This window comes from Temnothorax longispinosus, chromosome 3, assembly GCF_030848805.1.
Source record: "Temnothorax longispinosus isolate EJ_2023e chromosome 3, Tlon_JGU_v1, whole genome shotgun sequence".
NCBI classification, from domain to species: Eukaryota; Metazoa; Arthropoda; class Insecta; order Hymenoptera; family Formicidae; genus Temnothorax; species Temnothorax longispinosus.
In genome coordinates, this window is record NC_092360.1 from 22,665,637 (window position 1) to 22,685,870 (window position 20,234).

The 20,234-nt window shown below is 35.7% G+C and overlaps 1 protein-coding gene across 4 annotated transcripts in view; it reads left to right on the forward strand.

The window, feature by feature from the left end:
• LOC139810169 (uncharacterized) overlaps positions 1 to 20,234 on the forward strand; it is a 239,675-nt gene that overhangs the window by 59,715 nt on the left and 159,726 nt on the right. For 3 of the 4 annotated variants that reach the window (XM_071773490.1, XM_071773493.1, XM_071773494.1), the window contains one exon: positions 4,084 to 4,130. The gene's annotated coding sequence lies outside the window, so the exon portion shown is untranslated. Of the gene's footprint in view, positions 1 to 3,086; positions 3,819 to 4,083; positions 4,131 to 20,234 lie in introns of those variants that run through there. The other variant, XM_071773491.1, reaches the window with a different exon arrangement.

Here is a 20,234-nt window from a genome sequence, read left to right on the forward strand (position 1 = left end):
GCGTGAGATATTCGCGTGAGAGTTGACGTGAAATGGAAAAATATTTTCCGTGAGCTCTTATCTGTCAACTTGTCTTGCTCATTTAAATAATCCATCGTCTGATGATATTATTTTAGAAATAATGGATTGAAATTGGTTTTAAAAGTTATTATTAATAAAGTTATATAAGTTAGACGCTAATATATTAATTATTAAGATGGAATTTACTGCAATGTAGTTATTAAATTTTTTAATGAAATGTAGTGCAAGTCAATTGTGAGCAAATAATCATGATATTAAATGTGTCTTCACAAATTATTTTATTATATCAAAAACATCAAGTACTTTTTGGAAATAAATAACACAAAATAAATTGGTATAAGTAAAAGGCTACAGCAAGTAATTGATGATAGAAAAATATTAAAAAAAAAAACGAGAATATGTTTGTGAAAATCTCTTTGAGAAAGAAAGTCTGCTTGTGATAAGAAAATATTTCTGTACTGAAAATAGTATATCGCCATCTACGACATAAAAAGAAGGAAAAACATAGCGAAGGAGGGTTCCCAGTCAATTTTTCCGCATCATATAACGATAACAGGTATTCTCGCTGCTATAACCGCCGCGACGAGAGAGAGACAGGAAACGAAGAGAATTTGTTGTTCTAACTTCGAACTCTCTCTGCGAAGACTAATTCCGATCGTGTATCAAACTTTGGCTCTTTCGCGTGCTCATCGAAACGAAATGCCGAATTTCGACCGTCCCTTTCAAGCCTGTCTTCACTTTTCGCTTCGAAATATCGTTTAAATCGCCCCGCAAATTGAGAGATATTTCCGCTACGGGGAAACTATGAATTTCTAACGAAGGGTCCGTGTTCTGACGGCAGATAATAGGATCTATGACGATATCTACGATGTCAATGGTACATTGATGACACGGTTGATTACTTCCATTTCTTGTTTGCGTTTGTTTCTTTACAAAATAACTTAATTGCAATTTGTACGCTTTGTAAATACGGCTTTTAGATATACATATATCGGATAGTGCTGATATATTTAAAGAGAATTAAGATATACGCGAATACTGTAAAAACAGAAAAAATCAAATAAACGTAAATATTATGGAAGGCAGACACATTCTCGATTCAGATTGTATAATAAAAAAGAACAATGTTCCAACGTTTAAATAAAATAATATAGTTATCGTTATATCTACAATGGAATAAAATGGAGCTAATGAAAAGAGCGGTTTCTATCAAATCTATTGCATATAAAAGTTGAAAGAATTATCGTCAGTTTACATTTACTCAAAACAGAGAATGAGATAAAAGATTAATGCGATAAAAGATTGATGCGTTAGCGGAACGAAGGCCAGTCGACAGCTTTTATTCTTTATTATTTAATTTGCGAAAACGTGTATCGAGAAACACGACAATCGTCTGCCGAAAAGCGCAATCGTCATGATGCAATGATGATAAATTGTTGGACGCAAACAAACAATTAATTCCGCCAGTATAATAAATAAATGAATGAACGTACTCACAGTTCTGGATGCGATGTCGCTATATTTACCTATTTCTGTCATTTTCGACGCTTCCCACATGGACACTCGCTTACTCATTCTCGGCACGAAGACACGGTCACAATTGTACGCATTAGGCTTGTTGTTCCAACTGTCCCGAGTTCGGCTTTCTCGTTTCCTTTCAACTCTTCCGGCTAAAGAACGTAGTAGAACAAAGTTTAGAAACCCCTATTCGCAAATTATTATATAAACAGGCGTATGTTGCTGTTCGTTACGTACCATTATGACGGCGTAAGTGATAAGATATATGAGAGACCCTTCCGCTTACGAACTTAAATGAGCTTATTACCGTACCCCAATTAACGCAACGCCACAATCAACCGTCGTTTCGTTCGGAGATTCGACGCGAACATATGCTGGTGATACCGGTAGTCGATACGCGACGATAAATCAGTGTGGATCGGCTTGAACTAGCGACTCAGTCTACCTCGAAGTTATAGGCGTGAATTATAGACTTTCAGGGCAGGCACTATCTTGCTAGGTACCTTTGATTCGCATTTAAGTACCGTGATTGCAGATCGATTTTTCTGTTTCGATGAATGTAATTAACGCGCCTTGCGAATGTAATTAATCGCTATTCAGTTAATATTTATACATGTGCTTTTTCGATAATCGCGATTTCCTTCAATACACTTATACTTGTTTCGATAAAAAGCCAAGTTTCAAAAGTCTATAATATAAATTATAAGTAAAATAGGTATGTCACACATTCGGAAAACGAGCTAGAGTTATTCATGGCTTTATTAACTTTGTTAATATTATAGTAATATGCTGTAACGCTATCAAATCAATATTCTCAAAGCTCGATTTTTCGATAAATTATTTCTCGCATAGGAATAATGTAAAATAAAATAAATCAATAAAAATAACATTTACGTTTTGTCAGATATTTTCAGTCGTTTGTTCACTTTACGCGATGTGTTAAAGTGCTACTGCTTTTAAATATCTGAAATTAACATAGTACGAAGCAAAACGTGGCGATTCGTTGTTACTCCACTATTACATTTATATTGTCAAAAAAATCTAGTCCGTCATTTATAATCGCTACTATTCGCACGGCACGCAAAAAAAAAAAAAACAACGGATAAAAAAGAAATTAGCGATTACCGAGCGAAATGAGATTAATTATCCGACCGGACGGGAGCGTGAGCGGCGTATATCGCGCGTCACTCACCACCGTGAGAGATGCATCGCGTGCCTAATTGAGCATCGAGAACATCGTTCGAACGGCCGAGCGCGTTTGATGTATTAATCGCATTAAGACACGCGGCAGTGATCGGCCGTCGTTATTATGTTCGTGTTACGTTGAGCGCGGCAACGCGTAGCGGTCGCGATTTTATTACGATGCTCGCGCGTCACTGGCGCGTCACGTGACTCGACGGTTTTTCGTTTGACTCGCGCGGTATCACCGACGTCACCCCCGCGCCGCGTCACCACCGGCGGCGCCGGCTCCGCTGTGCGCCGCGCCGTGTGCGGTTGTCCTTGTCGATCACTCGCGTCGCTCACTCACGCCGCGCGCTCTCGTTTCGCCGCAAGACGACGGCACCGGGATCTCATCGCGTTCATCCGCTCGACTTCTTCTTCTTCTTTAGCTTTTATTGGCATCAGGTGGTGTGTAGTGAACCACTCAAACGACCATTTATCCGCGATCGAGACTCGCAGTCAGATATCCGTGAACGCGCGTCGGGAGTGCCGAATCAAGCGACGCGCTTTCGTGGTTAGATCGCGGGTGCGATCTTGTGTTTCGCTAACCGGCGGCGTGCGCGTTGCTCCGGCACGAGTCGGCGCCCCTCATCGGCGCGCTATAATTATCGGGTATCTCATTGTTTTCGCGTTGTATGCTCGCGACGGGAGCGTCGGAGTAAGATGTCAATTGGATGGCAATTAACGGTGTTCGTTCCGCGGCCGTCGAATCTCTCCGGCGATGCCCGCCGAGTTGCCGAGCTCGGTACGTGACGTCACCGCCGGCGCTTTGGCATATGTAGTTGACGCGATTCGAATTTTTCATGCGCGCGGAAAACGTATCGAGCGCGCGCGTAACGAACATGGACGTTCGTCAAACGCCAGAGGCGAACAATCGTTGCGTTTCGTTTCGCTTTGTTTGCGTTTTTCAAAATGCGAATCTCGGCAGTGTCGCGTAAGTGATCAGTGATTAGCGCGAATGATTGTAAGCCGCGTTCTTTCTCCCGCTGATTCGTATTCGCGTATGCGTATGTGATCTCGAAACAATGGAACAATTGCGACAGCTGTGCATTGATTTGGTAAACATTTATATTTACTCGTATACTGTATTCTCCTCGCAACCATTTACTTATTCGTGATGATTTAACGTCATCGCGTTATATAGCGCTTTGACAAATATCAATATCATTAACTTTAAATGCTTGTATGAATATTAGCGGCAAAATCTGATTTCAATAATTGAAAATTATTGTCGTTTTATTTGTTGAGAAGCTGCAGAAGCTTATTTCGCGCTCTCTTGGATAATTATATATGAGTTTAAAAATTATTTTAATTTGCTTTCAGATTGACTCACGGCCTCATCTACCGCAGCCCCGTTCGACATCATTATGGTGAGTAATGAATTAGTGCGAAATTTTATAATCGAAACTAAAACACTATAGTTTTTTTCGTTAAATTTTAATTAATTATTTTAAATTTTTAAAAAGGCGGAGAAAATCTAAAGATTAATAGTATTAATATTAGTTCGGGATTAATATATACCTATATATTTAATATATTTAAGACGTAATGTATACAATATTTTTAAACTCTTTTGTGTCAATCCTGTTATTTATAAAATGTATCATAACGACCATCTACTATAACGTCATAATCGTTATAGAACCTAATTTTGTCATAGTGATTGTATGCAGCAAAAGCTCGAAATGCTGCATTGTTAACTGTTGCAAACTATCGCAATGAATTCCCTGTTTACCGAGCTTTTTCCCTTTTTCCATGCTTTTTCTATTCCGGCTTTGTATGCATACGTGCAATTTGCTAACGATAGTTGTTCCGCAACAATCATTCGGAAATACAAAAGGGTGCACAACGGCAGGCATTTGTCTTTTTTTTATTTCAATATTCTATTGTCACAATATCGGTTTGTCTTGTCGATTATATTTTGCCGTGTTTGAATAGGATGTATGGGAACTTTCGGAAAATAAGAAAATATAATAACTTAGAATTACATTTTATATTATTTTTTGAGCTTAGATATATTAAAAGAAAATATCCGTTATATAAATCCATTATAAAGACATGTAGTATGTGAAAATGTATAAGAAAATACAAAAAGTACACGTATAAAATGTAAATGTGCATATAATAAAGATCTGAAAATAGAAAAATGTGTATTACGGAAATATGAGAGCGAGAAGAGCGAAAGAAAGAGGAAACAGATATACTGAATTAACATCATAAATGAAACTAAACAAAAATCTAAAGTTAATTTACGGCATTTAATATAAAGATGTTATGTAAATGTTTTTAAGATATACGGAAAAGTTAACAAACATTATCGAAAATGTTATCCGAATAAATGTTAAGTCGTTATCCGAAAAATACTTTTTACGGCCGTAGAACGACTAATTCTCTAGTTGTCGTTTTGACATTTTAAAAATATAAATTCTATCTTTATTTTTACATAAATTATTATAATCTTTAAAGTTTTTGATTTTTAAAATAAATAATATACATATATCTTTGTATATAGTGGTACCACACGTTGAAAATCTGGCATTTATTAAATTTTGTAGTTTACTGTTCCTGGCAAATTGATATATTGATCAATATATTTGCTGCTACTTTGCGATTTATTGTGTTTACTGTTTGCCATACCGAACGGGTTTATTGTGAATAAATAAGAATTGTAGCTTAATGTTTTAATATGGAAAGACAAATTTAATTTGAGTTTAATTTTAATTAAAATCTACATCAACTCTCTCTCTGTCTCTCTTTCTCTCTGTCAATGACTATAATACACGTTTCTCGCATAGGTATCTTCCGCAAAAAGAAGTTCGTGGACATTCTGTATACATGGCACGGATGCATTTGTACAACGCTTGCCTCATCAGCCTGATTGGCTCGTTCTAGTACACGCAAAACGAATGTCGCACGTTTTGATCAGTCTATTGTCCACTGTGAAATCCGCAATGTCGATACCCGCCATTTTCGTGTTATCCGACTTCCCTCACGCGCTGTATTTGCGTGTAAATCGCGATGGGTACATTATGCTTATGCATTTTGCAGCTCTCTCTCTCTCTCTCTCTCTCTCTCTCTCTCGGTATATAGTCTTGTGCAATAGAATCTCCACGCTCTCGTACAGGTTGGTCAGAAATAGTCGGCAATCGATAGTAACGATAGGGATAGAAAAGATAATGTCGGGAGGATTGTGTAATCTGATGCTGTAATCCGTTAGCTATTCTGAAAAGCTGATCATAATAATTTTGTCGCCATTTGTTACGAGCTTTATGTGAATGCATAGTTAATTACACGTATACATACACATGTATACATACGCACACATGCGCGCATGCACGCATTTGCACTCTGGTATAATCATTTAAAATTTATAATCGTTAGTTGTAATGCACATCGTATATATATAATATGTTACAGAATGAAATGCATAATCGAATGCGTTGCGCAATTAAAGCGATTATTAGCGGCACCGCTGGCCGCCGGCGGTCGCGAAAGAAAATAGTTGGATATTATTCGTAACGAATTCCGTACGCATTAATACGTACAGACGTTATTCCGCTTAACGCTTAACCGATTAATTCGTGCAGCAGCGACGGACGGTTTAATCCTGCCGGATAATGACCGCCTATGCATGCGCGGCATGAACGTCTGGCGCTTAAAGCCGAGATGAAACTTCTGTGTGTAATTCCATTAATTGCGGCGTAAATGTGAGCCGCGAGAAATATCGTTACAGACCGAAATTTCTTTCTCACATAATGCATTTTACATGTACGCGCGCGAGTTTATGTGCCATGGCTCTCAGGAAAATATTAATGCATTAAAAGGGTAGACATTATTTTCCGCAATTTGGTTGCGGAAGCATCGGAATACGAGAAGTGATGGGCATCTTCTCGAATGCATTTTACTCGGAAATGAAAATTGAGAAAATAAATCGTAATTTAAAATACTGCAATGTAAAATTTTTGCAGGTATATCAAGCACTATTAAAACAATATTCACTTTTACAATTATTAATAAACATTTTTCGTTGCATTTTATCAAGATTATACGATTATGAAAGAAATAATCTTAGTTAGCGTACGTCGATATAATTATTTACGCACATTATTTAAAATTCTTTCATAGACATATACGATTAGTTTCCATGATTATATCAATTGTCACTATTATGTTGAACAAATAGAATCCTTAATAAGAAAATCATTAACATTATTTGATGCTTTTAAGCTCTTTCAAAACATGCGCAGTTACAGAGAACTTAAGTACTCTCGTCACATGACGTTTCTTTATCATCGCGCGAAGTTCAATTCTGGGATATTAACTATAATCTATGATTCCGCATGGTCCGCCGGTAAATCGCGCATTAGACCCCGAGAGTCAGCCGAGCGATTTTCTAACTCTCCACTCGGGAGCTCGCGAGAGCGTGATCGGAGTTAACTCTCGAACTCGGTGGACCGCGCGAGGCGATAAAACACGAGTAATATCCAAACTCGAGTATCTATCGGTGTTCCTTATGCCGGTCGAGTACGCGTGGTCGCTCGATGCATAATATTCCGTGACAAATGGCGGATACATGGGGGTACGTATTACGTGGGCGAAAGATACGACGAGAGAACTGTGAAAAGAGAATGACGGATGCAAGAGGCCCTGTTGGTATTTCTGGCAGCACAACGAAATGATTATTCTCACGGCTGTATCATAGGTATTGAGCAATTGTTCCGCGTTCCACGATTATACCGTCGACATTGCGATGTACGTTAGTGTGTACACTGGTGTACAAGCCGATCGGATGAATCCACAACCTGCTGGGTATTACTGCATTAACCAATGGAGCCGGAGACCGTACGTGCTATCTGACCGAGAATTCCAATTTCGAAATCCGCGGCCCGTTCCTGAAACGAGATCAAAGTTAGATCGTGCTGCATTTCGTGACCTCCTCACCGATAACCGATGCTTCTCCCATAATCGATTTGTTATTCATCCTACTAATAGGATGAAATGTATTTCAAACCTTCAACGTCTGAAAATCATAGCACTGTTTTTTTCTAATTCATTTCTGTTTCTTCGTCATAACAAGATGCTTTATTTTATTGATATAATTATTGGTGTATATATATATATATATATATATAATTATTTTGGATTCTTGTGCGTTTTAATTTTTTGTCTTTTTATTTTAATCCTGCACTATACAGAGAAAATATACTACTTTTTTACATTATTCTTGAATCACGATTGACTAAATCAATACTGCTATTTTTTGAGGTTTTATTCTACCGCGTAATCACGCTGGTTTCGCGGTAAAGTGCAGCCTCTTGTGCAACGGGCTTTTGGGTGCCACTGGAGAAGTGTCACCGCTGAGGTTAAGCGGACGACGGTGACTAACGAAGTCGTAGTCCGTTAACAGTGTTAAGTGCGCGGCACCGCAATTTACTGTTACCACCGCCAACAAGACCGGCCTATTTCCGACGGAGGCACGCTCTGTCATATACGTACGCGCGGCATCCACGAATGCAGTTGCTCATATGTGGATACATACCGTACGTGGATATGACATTTTGTGGCACGAAAGCGAGCTCGATAAAATAATGTATTATTACGAAGCCGATTTCCGGAATTGGATTTATGACGGTCGCTCGGCATTTTACCAAACTGTCCACCGGTGCAATGGGCCGTGAAATTGTTGGCAACGCTCTTAATAAAGAGCCATTATAAAGTGGAATCATTCGCAATACTTTGTCCTAGTAATGCCGTTTTGTTTCACAACGGTCGAAAGAAGCGACAGCGCTCGACCAAACATTTTCTCTCGTTGAAGTCAAAATTGTGCATGCGGAATCATGAGATTAATGTCCCTTAAATGTTTTCTTCCTGAACGATTATTCTTTGGCGGAGATCAACATTCCTTTGCTTACTCCTAAGAATCTAGAATTCTGGAGAGAATAACGCGTTTTTACTAAAATTAGATGCGATTTACAAATATTCAATAAATGACAATAGGTATATGAAGTTACTTTTTAATTAGATTTATTTCAAATTTTTGAAAAGACTCAAATTATTTACATTTTTATTTATAGTTTTAGTTTATAATTTTGTAATGTTCTGGTGCAATTACTAGGTATTGCTCATGAACATTCAAAAATATCTTTATAAGAAAGAAAATTATAATTTTTAGAGCAGATGAGAATATATATTTAAAATAATGTAATTTTTAATATTTTTAAAAATTAGTTAAAAATAAATTAAGAATTCAATTTTCTTCTTAAGAGAGTTTCACATTTCTTGATAAAATTATATATCTTTGTAATTTTATATAATTCTATTTGAACAAAATGATTTAAGTACATATATTTAAATGATATAAGTGCATATATTTATGTGACTTACGTATTATTCACGTATAATCTTTCTCTTAATAAATTAGAAAGAAAGAAATATACTTCCTCGGAACGGCAACTAACAGTCCATTGAAATCAAATAATATTTAAAGTGAAAAGTCGTGTTCTCTGTTTAATTGAAGACTTATCATAGAGCGCTTATTATTCGATAAGACAGTATCGCGAATTTGCTGGTATCTCTCGATCAATCCGTATGGACAATTTAAAAGTTCTCTCTTGCTTCATTGAATTGAATTCATCTTGATTGAAGTTTTCTCACGGTTTTTCAACACTTCGGTAAGCCTCGATAGAATTGGAAGCACAATAGTCTCATCATTTTTACGATATAAAACATCGGTTATTGTACCGAAGTTTTTGCTCATATATCTGTTGTTTTTTAATTTCTTCTTATTAATTTCTTCCATCGGTAATAAATTTTCTTTGTCGGTTCTTGAGAAGGAAAAATCGAAAGATATCCTCATTTTGTCGGTTCATGTTTCTCACTTTTATTTATGTTTTAATCGTGAATCCAATGCATATTACGTCGCGAAAGTAAAAAGCAATAAAAACGGTTTTGAGGTAGAATATGGTGCATTTAGTTTCATACTATAGATATCTCTGAAAACATAGGCAATAAAGATGCATATTTTATAATTTTTTAAAGTTTATTATATTATTTGATTAAATTTGAATGTATTAACTTATAAAATCTAATATTATAATATCTATAGAATGAAAAATAAATGGAATTTTTTGTGGCAATTTAAGTCAAATAATATAAATGTAAATTATAAATGAATTCAGCGGGACATATTCGGTAATTCTCATTTACATGCCTCGAATCTTTTAGATTATCATTTAAATATTAAATGCATAAGTCTAACTTTGACTCCTATTTAAGTGGAACATATAGATCACATGAAGATAACTCAATGCATATTAATAACTTAACTTTGAGTTGTTAAGTTTGGTACTTGGGTGTCAGAGTGCTTTTACATGATATAATTTTTAATTTTTGCATTATTATGCTAATGATATATACATATTAAATGTTATAACGTAGATTGGAAATTACATAGTCGTGTATAAACCAAATGTGGATATAGTTATGGACTGTACCAAAAGTACAAGACAACGATTGAATCAATTTTAACAATGTATACTCGGTGAGAATATATGCTGATGACAATTAATGTGCACGATCTCGTAAAATATGCAAATACATCGCAAATATATATATCTCAATCGCGTCAATTATACTAGCCAACAATTCCATTGATTATACATGTGCGTTTCGCCTAATTATGCACTTTGCCCGTTGATGAGGAAACCGCGAAGCACTACAGAAACGAATTGGTCGTAACCGATGTACGTTGGGTCATAACTTGTACTCTCGTACAATTAACCCACGTACGTAATGCATAATGCATTGCTGTTGTAGTTTCGGCAATAGTATAATTTAGCGTAAGAGATCACGGTACAGTTAGATTTTACGATCGCAAAGTTTACGGATAGTCACATAATGTCGTTTCATCGCTATGTGATTCTGGCACAGTCTTTGTCTTGTGTTCTGATCGGTAAATGATTCAAATGGAGTTGTTGATGGATCTCATGTATCAGTATGAAATTTGAATAATTTAATTTTTAATTAAAAAGAATCATGGTAGTCAAGAATACGGTAATCAAAATTTGTGGACCAGGAAATTTTAAGATTTGGTATAGGACGTATACTATATAACTTCTCTTTATCGTTATAGATTTCTCCTCTCGTTTCTCTTCTAGATTATACTAGATTAGGTTAGCTTAAGTTAAGTTTCCCCGAGTTTATAGAAAATATGAGACAGCAGTCCATGAGTTAAGGGATTCCTTATTAAGTAGAAGATTAAACAACGATATGGATACAAGGCAACGTTATACTAATCCATATTAACGTCGATGTACTTTGGTTCCTAGTTCATCTGTAGCCTTGGAAATATAATTTTCCGGGCCTTTATCTATTTAGGAAGTAAATTTAGCACACACATATATATGTGTGTGTAGATTTAGCCTCTTAGGAAAACTTTAAGTTATAGAAAACAACGACATATTTTAAAGAACAAAATTTGGAACTATTACAATAATATCATGTATAACTCTTTTAAAATAATTTAATTATTAGTAATCACATTTTACTTGAATACTTTCTTGATGTGTTAATTATTTTGATCCACTAAAGATATTTAAAAAATAAAAATGGTGAATTATTCAAATTAAATTTTGTTGTGTAAAATTATTTAAAATGACACAAAATAAAGCAAAACAATAAAATTTATTTTAACTATTTATGTTGTGTTTAAGTATTATATACATATTACAATAATGATGATTTTAAGCAACTTACGATTATTATTTTGCATTACGTAGTTTGTGAATAAATATAAAAAAATTTTTATATTATATTTTCATTTGCTTAAATGAAATAATACAATCCTGTGTGATGATTTCTATGTGGTTCACTTTTACGCTGAAAATGAAAAATCAGAATGGATACAAGTTATTTGGAATATATCAACAGCGCAAATTTCAGTAAATGAATGAGGTTTCCCTAAGCTGCATTTCAAAAGTTTGTATAAGAATAAGATAAAGCTTGAAATTAGGTAATTGATTGCTATAATCTGAGTTGCTGTAAATACAGTTAATTAGCTAATAAATCTCAAATTTTCGGAAAATTAAAGTTTGAAGTATTTTCTATAACAAATAAACTGATAGTGATATGTGTATATCTGAAAACTGTCCGATTATACAGCACTGAATAAATGCGAGTCCTACATTGCTAGTCCCTACATTTATTCCGAATAACGCTGAAGTGTATAAATTACTGCAAAATATCTGGTAGCTATTGTGCCTGCGCGACTACAGTTTTTCTCGGATATGAATCCGTCTTCAGTCCGTTAGAAACTTGGAGTGCTTTCTCGAGAATTGATTTATCATGATATGCAGCTTCGAACTTCGTAAACAACGTTATATACCTTTCGAGTGTAATGTCGGCAATTGGAATATTCACCAGTCATGAATAACGAACGTGCATATCAATATACAATATACATTTAGTCTGAAATTTTATTATGCGTATTTTCGTAATATAATTTTGTAAATGTTTTTTACCGTCCGTGGCAATAAATATATTTTATACTTACTTAAGGTTGTATAATGCAAAATGATGATCGTATCTGTAGGAGATGTTTACAGCACTTTTGTTTTAGGTAAGGATTAAAAGCGGATTTAAAGTCGCCATTATATGGTATATTTATATTTATATAAATGTAATAATATAATGGATAAAGTAAATTTTTGTTTTTAGCTTTCATTAGCGTACTAGGTTTATTATTGTATTATTTACAGAATTTATCGACTTTTACATCATGCTTTTATGTATATATATAAATAGGATATTTATTCCTTTATTAAATAAATATAGTTCCCCAGTTCTACGGTCTATGTAGAGTTGATAGCTTCGCTACGCGCGAGCAAGGGTTCGCACTCAATTACTCGCTACAGCAATAAAGCTTTATTGTTCTCACGTCGGCATCGGCCCGGCATCGATGGTGAAACGCCTCGCGCGTTGAAAAATTCACGAGCGCGATTAATTCCCGTAGTTATTGTTCTCCCGTTTAGCAGGATTTCGGCAGTGGTTTCCGTTTCGTAACAATTGGCGATTCGGAGACTCGATGATCGGCGTGCTCGCCGTGCGCTTTAAAATCCTATCAGATTTATAACGTTAGATTCCAATAGAATCGCGATATCTAACTCAAATGCAGGGTCGCAAATCGGTATACATATTGTGCGCAAAACCACTATACTAATAAAAGGGAAATTAATGGCAAGATCTGAAAAAATTAAAAATAAAATAAATATACATGTATGTTTTAAACCGGATTCAGACTAAGAGTTTCCGCACAAGACTCTCGTATGGTAAAGCAAGTGAGTGAGTAGTGTGGGTACGTATAAATAAATGAACAACTTTAAGCAAGTGTGAAGTGTGAACAGTGTCGCTGTATTGGATCCGGCTTAAGACGAAACAGCTTTTGCGTTCAGAAGTTAAACTTTCTCAAGCAAATCCGACTGCTCCTTAATTGTTTAACGAGTTTTCACATTTAGGATGTAATCAAGTTTGCTTCTGTTTACATTTATTATATTATTTGAATTAATTGTTGCAAATTTGTTTTTTATATAGTTTTCCGAGTTCTTTTTAATAATTACTACATTTTATTATGTTATTATTTTACTTATTAAAACTTTAAACAATTAATAAGAGCTGTTCCAGAATTCTCTTCTTCTCTCTTTGCATGTATTTCTGGTTTTCAATTTCAGAAAATATCGATTTTTACAGTTCGGAAATTTGTGAAAGCTTTTTTTTTTTAGTGGTGTGCTAAATACATTTTAGCATGGAGATATTTTATATATTAGGTCTGTTCACTTATACCCAAATGTACGATTAGTTGCACATGCTCGGACTGAACAACATGAACACATACGTGTATATAGAACAGTGAACTGGTTGCAGGTTTACTTCGAAAGCAACTGTTTGACATAGAGTGGATTAACACAGAATTAGATACGCACGTTTCGGTCCGAGAAGTGTATAGACATTCCTGAAGTCCACCCACCTTGTCTCTTCCTGTCCCCTTTCCATCTCTCCGTCCCCATCCCTCTAATGCGGCGTTGCTAATTTGGGTGGTGACCAATGGAACGTTGTTTACCCTGTATCGGAAGTAGTACGAGCGATATGGGGTAATGGCCGTGTTATACGGTATTGAATTGATTTCTGCAGCGATTGCTACATGATTCTGCGTAATTGATTTGATCAGACGAGGCGTGAGCGTGAGGCCGCGGCCAGCCTCGGTGGATACCGATAAGATATTAGCCGGGTTACTGTAATTGTGCGGTCAGTCGAGTCAATCAAAATGCGATTATGCGCCGTCTTGTCTCCCCCGATACCTACGAAACAATGCGCTTGTTTCCCCGGGCATTGCCGTAGATGAGCGATGATTAATCTGGATGGTCAAGTTCCCTGTTATCGATACCCTGACTCGCTTGCTCCTGGCTTGTGGTGGAAATGTTTGATGAGTTTAACATATCATGGCAAATGAGCAATCGAGATATATCGATACCGTGATTATATACGATCCCGGATAACGACTGTGTTTGAATTAGTATTAAAAAATTAGTATAAAAGTTCTAAATGTCTTATAATAGAAAAATCATTATTAAAGAAAAATTGTTATAATTACTACTTTTATTGATTAACAGTTTTAAAGGTCGACGTTAATACATGGCGCAAAAATAACCTATTTTTATGTTACAATCGGGTCTGCATCGAAGGTTATTCAAATCGATGGTGCATTATTTTTTTACGTTTTAATAATCTGTCTGGCTGGCTTTTTTTTGGTACAGCGAGATCAATATTACAAAGAATGATATAGGATTCTCATCTTCGCCATTCCAATTTATCAATGTTTTTCACTTGGTCGAACATCTCTTGTTTTACACTCGAGGGCAAATTAATTTAACAAACCTTTAATCATATCAGGGAGATGCCTGAGAGAGAATGGCTTACAGAAATGTTTCTGCGGGTGACGTGCAACAGAGAGCTAAGCGTAAGTATTGTCCGCTTGAGGAACAATAGATACCCTATTTCATTCATCCGTCTACAATTACATGAAATTAATGGAAATGAAAATCGGAATCCGGCAGCGCGGTAACATAATGAATGCGTTATACACATTAGGATTAGGACACATTCGCTTTTGTATCGCCGGCAATTCGCATGTTAATACGCTTGGCGACGCTTTATTATTTATGCTATCCGAGTGTAAAAACGTGCGAAAAACTAGCTACCTCGTGATACGGTGTATGATATTGTAATAGTACTTGCGAGTTTATTTTATATACTGTGAATTCTGTTTTTATCTAAATCGATTGCGGCTGTATGCACGCAAACATACTTTAACTTTATCTACAGATATCTACAAATATTTTCTCTATAATCGATAGTTACATGTTTTGGACGTATATACTCAAAATCAGTTTGATCAGTCTGCTTATCCGCGATAAGTTTTCTGGTAACGATTTGCCGTGCTCGAGAGGATTAAAAAACGATTGCAAGTTTGAGCTGGAGCGTTTGCGAACGTAGGAAGCTTATAAACTTTAACTTGAAATCCGATTTGTCGCAAATAACTTTGTGATTTTTTTGTCGAATGAAATCTTGGATACTTTGCGCAAAATTATAGAAATTCAGAAAACGGATAGCTAAGCATAAGTTCGTCTAAGTGTTACGTTAGTTGTAGAAGCATGTGTCATTGTCGAATTTTTCCGTAGTTATGTGCTTGATAAATTGACGTACCTATATGTTAACACGTCATACTCGCACTCCAATGTTTTTTATTATTCGGTGTTGCAAGGTAAAGCTTTTCAAAAATGTATGGTAAGAAAAAGAAGATGAATTGAAATTACTTGACAAATTGATACATCAATGATTGAAAACTTATACATATCTTTACTAATAAAAGTATCTTTTTTTTAATGTCCATGTTTTTTTACCATAAAATGTTTAAAAATTATCTCAAATAAGACAATTTAAATACATGTTAAAATAATGTCTTAAAGACTTTATCAACCAGATATAAAATATCTTGAAAATGTTATAAAATTCTTTTTCTATGACGACTTTATAAGACGTCTCAAGAATTTCAGGACTTTTTAGATCGTCTTTTTAGACATCTTAAGACATCTTAATGTTTTTTGGGGTATATTTAATTGTGAATGAAAAGTAGAAAGACATTAATGTTAAAAAATAATGGTATTTAAATTATTACTCTATTGGTTTCTTGTGAATGTGTTACATATGAGCGTAAATCATAGTTTAACTTTCAAAACGTATAAAGCAATCAGGGAATGATGTCATCGGTTTACTCAGTAGTGGTTTACTACGATAGTTTATATATGGCGATATCTCTTCGCACGTAAAATCGGGTAGTACCAATCCCGAATTGCTTGCGGTGATGGGACAGTGGTTTGGTCATCTCCAGATTTGATCTCTGGTGTCTACGTCCCACGGGAGACACGTCAAAGCTGTCGAACATAGATCGGCAAACATGCGGATTCGGGACGTCCACGCATTGTGGTGACGCCAGGAACGGTTCAAAGCCCATGGCTGACCTGCTGACATCCTTGGTATATGCTGTCAATGGCCTTTTGCGATCAACCTAATCGATTGCCTTTGTCGAATTGAACAGACAGAAAGTTAAGGTTAAGGTTACATCAAGTGTAACTTTACTCTATATATATATATATATATATATATATATATATATATATATATATATATATATATATCAGCATAGTAGTTTTATTACAAAACAATTGTTTTGGGGATCAAGAACATACAGACGATGAGTCTTAGAAGATTAACCCTGTCTAACAAACAAAAGATGTTAAGGTGAATTAGTTATGATGAAATCCATTATATCTCTCTGTACTCTTAATCGAATTCGAATATACGTGATATATATATTTAAATTGTAACGTAAAGGACTCCGCAACGGTCATGGGGGGTTTCGGCTCCCAGTCAAATTTGACAATAATGTAGGATAATGTAGTTCATAACATGCTGATAAAAAGTGTCCATAGGCACCAAGCCCAAAAATGGACAGTTTCCGAGATATAAGCCATTAAAGAGTGGAAAAATGAGGATTTCAGGTTTCAGCTAATGGCAGTTTGCAACAGGCTGAATGCCATGCTTTCACTAAAACATTTACTTGATTGCTGGATGAATTATACTTATGCACAGTATGCGTGTTCACATAGTCAAGTCAATGATCAAACCATACGTAATATAATGTTATTGCATCGAATGACATGTCTGCAACATATATAGCAAGCAAGAATCATTTACTTATTTAATGTTAATTTTTGCAATGTATGAAAAGTACAATATAATACTACTAAACCGACTTGTGAATTACAGTTATAAATATTGTACTTTTCATACATTGCAAAAATTAACATGTTATGAACTACATTATCCTACATTATTGTCAAATTTGACTGGGAGCCAAAACCCCCCATGACCGTTGCGGGGTCCTTTACGTTACAATTTGAATAGAATTTATTAATTTTTAAATTAATTTTAATGTCCATCCATATGTGTATGTAGGTATGCATATGAAGGATATGTACATATGAATCTATTATGAAATATATGTATCTATGTCAGTATTAAGTGCCAACGAGTTAGTTGCAAAAATCTAAAAAAACGTAGCTGCAGAAATAGGGGAGACTGGGGCTGGTTGTTACAGGGGTAAAATGATATAGATATAAAAAGCAGGTTCATGAAACTGCCTAAGAAACGCTAGATTGCGATAAACGCATTTTGAAACTAAATAATCATACAGTTCACAATCGTTAGCGTTTCTTAGACGGTTTCATGCACTTACTTTTTATAGCTGTATTATTTTATTTCTGTAACAACTAGCACGTTGTGATTTGCTAAATTGATTTGTTTATTGTTATTTTAATCAGCATGTTATAAAAATGCGCACGTTTTTTGTTGGTTTTCTGTTTTAACGTATTGTATCATCTAAATTTCTAAATGACGAAGATCTTCTAATCTATTTTAATATAACTTAATAAAGCGACGCACAAGCGTATCGTAACGTTTTAGTTAGTTTCTTGCGTAATTCGATATTCATTCGACGTGGTCGAGAGGAACTTGAATCGAGCATAAACGGAATCTCAGAGGTATCGTTGCTCTACAAACTGTCAAGCATATCACATGGATATCATTAAATATTAGATTCGAAACATTTACGAGTTCGGTGAAGCTTTCGCGAACGAAAATTGCAACCGCAGCACACTTTCTGCGCAATATATGTATATATATTTTTAGAATTATATAATTTTTCTTTAAATCATTGATTTATTTTGATATGATCTTTCTTTTTAAAATATTGCTTAATAATATAATTTAGAAACTTAGAATAATATCTAGCAAGAATATAAATGATATGATATTCACAATTAATATATTCACGTTTGTGATGTTCTTTTTTTCAAGAACAGCTCACGCTCACGGATCTGTTCTTTTTTAAATTTATTTTAAATAATATAGATAAATAATTTTTGAAAGAAGCGGGACATTTAACTAATTATTCTTTGGCATTATTCTTAGTTTCTTTCCGCACTATTAAGAATGTTATTTTATTGCAAGCTCAGCGTACGTTGGAAACGGGAAAGTTCGCAAACTAGAACGATTCATTGTTAAAAATACGTACGATGGCGATAATTCGATTAGTCACTCTAACCTTAGTAATTCGAACAATATTACTCCACAAGCATTTTCGTTTTCTCATTTATAGTAAAGCCGATTTTCGACAGAAGTGCTCTTGACGGTGGAACGCCCAGCTCTTACGCGGTTAAAGTGCTCTAAGATGGAGTGCTCGTTAAACAAAACGAAACAACGAAGCATCGATCGACTTCCCTCGAATCTATGTTTTTACTTGATTTTTTAACAGTTTTTCGGATAAAGATTGTTTTTCAACAAACATCCCGTCTTTCTATTAAGTTGTCACATTATTCTGATAGCACTCTCGAGTTTGTTAAACACATAAACAGTGATATAATCTCAACACCTTCCTCCGTCGACGTCACACCGCATCGATCGAGTTTAAGCTCCAGTAACATCACTGCGAATTTATCGAGCAGCGAATTGACGAAACGATTCGCATGCTAGGTCGTTCTTTCTTGACAAGTCATGAGATTGGGATAGCGATCAGAGGAAATGGAGGCATCAGTCGTTCGTGCGCGTCGCGAATATCACCACCGGAACATTGTATTTGGATAGAAACCAAAAACACCGCTTTATAATGTCCACCCGCATAACCCGCATAATCTCCCTTTCGGTTTACAAACGTTATTTCGCGAACGGAATATCGTCCTTTTTCGCGTTTTCCAACCCTGCGGCATGTCTTGCCGGGCGCCAAGAGATATACGAAAGCCATTTGTCGGCGTCGATGTGTGCGTGTACGTGCGTATATGTGTCTAACGTGTGCACACGTGCGCACATATCTACCGATTTCACGAACGGAGTTCTTGTATAACTCCGGCAGGAACTTTAATAGGAATTCTCGTAGAAACGATCGATCGAACAGTCCTCCGTTACCGTTTGAGAAGTAACTCCAGTTTTCAATTATTACAAACGTCATCGGATTGGGTTTCAATTATTGTAAACGTCAGTGTTTCCGTTGAAGCGCGCACGATCCACGGTATCGTGTTGCAACATATATAAAGCTGTGGAAAAAGAGAGAATATTATTTTAACTTAAATTTTTAACAGAATTAGGAAAAGACATCTTCTTACATTTTACATTTAATTAGTTTTTTTTATGTTTTATGTAGTCCATAAAATTATTTTGCTCTAATATTAATATTACGTCGGAATGCAAAACAGCATTTGTCTCTATCTATATCATGAGAATCTGTGAGGTAATAAAACTGGCGGGACTCTATATTATATCGCTGTAACGCCACCCATCTTTGCGAACTGATTATCATTATTAACGCAGTTTATCGGTAGGTAATCTGTCCTATGGGAGCTATTTCCTTCTCTCTTCCTCTGTATTTATCCCTTTTTCTGGCCTCCGCTGACTAGCTGCTCTACTACCGCCAACGAGTGAGCGGCGAGAAATATTATCGGCGACGCCCGTTAAATATCGAGCCCGTTAAAACGCCACCCATCCCGGATAAACGCTCGACGCCAGAGCGACAATAAATCCGCGACCCACCGCGGCTTGCATGCTATTGAATATCGCGCGAGCTAGATTTCGTGAGAACTCCTGATGTTGTCGGGCCGCGGATTTTGGCGCGGCGCTTTTGCTCGTTATATGCCGCAATTAATTATGATAAGCAGTAGCGACGATTAATAGCCGCCGCACTCTCGAGAAGAGGCAGTAATTACTTCCACGCGGCAGCTACCGGTGGATAACTCAGTAACGAGGCTAACATAAATGTGCGATGTGCAAATTGCGACCTTCCTCTCCTTGAAATGTGAAAAGAAATAATCTGA